Below are 3,508 nucleotides of genomic sequence, written 5' to 3'. Positions count from 1 at the left end.
CGTATGTATATATACGTGTATGTATATATACGCGTATGTATATACACGCGTATGTATATACACGCGTATGTATATACACGCGTATGTATATACACGCGTATGTATATACACGCGTATGTATATACACGCGTATGTATATACACGCGTATGTATATACACGCGTATGTATATACACGCGTATGTATATACACGCGTATGTATATACACGCGTATGTATATACACGCGTATGTATATACACGCGTATGTATATACACGCGTATGTATATACACGCGTATGTATATACACGCGTATGTATATACACGCGTATGTATATACACGCGTATGTATATACACGCGTATGTATATACACGCGTATGTATATACACGCGTATGTATATACACGCGTATGTATATACACGCGTATGTATATACACGCGTATGTATATACACGCGTATGTATATACACGCGTATGTATATACACGCGTATGTATATACACGCGTATGTATATACACGCGTATGTATATACACGCGTATGTATATACACGCGTATGTATATACACGTGTGTATATACGTGTGTGTATATACACGTGTGTGTATATACACGTGTGTGTATATACACGTGTGTGTATATACACGTGTGTGTATATACACGTGTGTGTATATACACGTGTGTGTATATACACGTGTGTGTATATACACGTGTGTGTATATACACGTGTGTGTATATACACGTGTGTGTATATACACGTGTGTGTATATACACGTGTGTGTATATACACGTGTGTGTATATACACGTGTGTGTATATACACGTGTGTGTATATACACGTGTGTGTATATACACGTGTGTGTATATACACGTGTGTGTATATACACGTGTGTGTATATACACGTGTGTGTATATACACGTGTGTGTATACACGTGTGTTTATACACGTGTGTGTATACACGTGTGTGTATACACGTGTGTGTATACACACGTGTGTGTATACACACGTGTGTGTATACACGCGTGTGTGTATACACGCGTGTGTGTATACACGCGTGTGTATACACGCGTGTGTATACGTGCGTGTGTACACGTGCGTGTATATATACGTGCGTGTGTACACGTGCGTGTATACACGTGCGTGTATACACGTGCGTGTATACACGTGCGTGTATACGTATGTACGTGTATACGTATGTACGTATACACGTGTGTGTATATACACGTGTGTGTATATACACGTGTGTGTATATACACGTGTGTGTATATACACGTGTGTGTATATACACGTGTGTGTATATACACGTGTGTGTATATACACGTGTGTGTATATACACGTGTGTGTATATACACGTGTGTGTATATACACGTGTGTGTATATACACGTGTGTGTATATACACGTGTGTGTATATACACGTGTGTGTATATACACGTGTGTGTATATACACGTGTGTGTATATACACGTGTGTGTATATACACGTGTGTGTATATACACGTGTGTGTATATACACGTGTGTGTATATACACGTGTGTGTATATACACGTGTGTGTATATACACGTGTGTGTATATACACGTGTGTGTATATACACGTGTGTGTATATACACGTGTGTGTATATACACGTGTGTGTATATACACGTGTGTGTATATACACGTGTGTGTATATACACGTGTGTGTATATACACGTGTGTGTATATACACGTGTGTGTATATACACGTGTGTGTATATACACGTGTGTGTATATACACGTGTGTGTATATACACGTGTGTGTATATACACGTGTGTGTGTGTATATACACGTGTGTGTATATACACGTGTGTGTATATACACGTGTGTGTATATACACGTGTGTGTATATACACGTGTGTGTATATACACGTGTGTGTATATACACGTGTGTGTATATACACGTGTGTGTATATACACGTGTGTGTATATACACGTGTGTGTATATACACGTGTGTGTATATACACGTGTGTGTATATACACGTGTGTGTATATACACGTGTGTGTATATACACGTGTGTGTATATACACGTGTGTGTATATACACGTGTGTGTATATACACGTGTGTGTATATACACGTGTGTGTATATACACGTGTGTGTATATACACGTGTGTGTATAGTGTATATAGTGTATATACACGTGTGTGTATATACACGTGTGTGTATATACACGTGTGTGTGTATATACTGTATATACACGTGTGTGTGTGTATATACACGTGTGTGTGTATATACACGTGTGTGTGTAGTGTGTGTATTGTGTGTATATACACGTGTGTGTATATACACGTGTGTGTATACACGTGTGTTTATACACGTGTGTGTATACACGTGTGTGTATACACGTGTGTGTATACACGTGTGTGTATACACGTGTGTGTATACACGTGTGTGTATACACGTGTGTGTATACACGTGTGTGTATACACGTGTGTGTATACACGTGTGTGTATACACGTGTGTGTATACACGTGTGTGTATACACGTGTGTGTATACACGTGTGTGTATACACGTGTGTGTATACACACGTGTGTGTATACACACGTGTGTGTATACACGCGTGTGTGTATACACGCGTGTGTGTATACACGCGTGTGTATACACGCGTGTGTATACGTGCGTGTGTACACGTGCGTGTATATATACGTGCGTGTGTACACGTGCGTGTATACACGTGCGTGTATACACGTGCGTGTATACACGTGCGTGTATACGTATGTACGTGTATACGTATGTACGTGTATACGTATGTACGTGTATACGTATGTACGTGTATACGTATGTACGTGTGTACGTATGTACGTGTGTACGTATGTACGTGTGTACGTATGTACGTATATACGTGTACGTATGTACGTATATACGTGTACGTACGTATATACGTGTACGTACGTACATACGTGTACGTACGTACATGTATGTACGTACGTACATGTATGTATGTATATATATATATATATATATATATATATATATATATATATATATATATATATATATATATATATATATATATATATATATATATATATATATATATATATATATATATATATATATATATATATATATATATATATATATATATATATATATATATATATATATATATATATATATATATATATATATATATATATATATATATATATATATATATATATATATATATATATATATATATATATATATATATATATATATATATATATATATATATATATATATATATATATATATATATATATATATATATATATATATATATATATATATATATATATATATATATATATATATATATATATATATATATATATATATATATATATATATATATATATATATATATATATATATATATATATATATATATATATATATATATATATATATATATATATATATATATATATATATATATATATATATATATATATATATATATATATATATATATATATATATATATATATATATATATATATATATATATATATATATATATATATATATAT

This window comes from Sinocyclocheilus anshuiensis, unplaced genomic scaffold (genome assembly GCF_001515605.1).
Source record: "Sinocyclocheilus anshuiensis isolate Anshui unplaced genomic scaffold, SAMN03320099.WGS_v1.1 scaffold1955, whole genome shotgun sequence".
Classification (NCBI taxonomy): domain Eukaryota; kingdom Metazoa; phylum Chordata; class Actinopteri; order Cypriniformes; family Cyprinidae; genus Sinocyclocheilus; species Sinocyclocheilus anshuiensis.
This window is presented reverse-complemented; position numbering follows the sequence as displayed.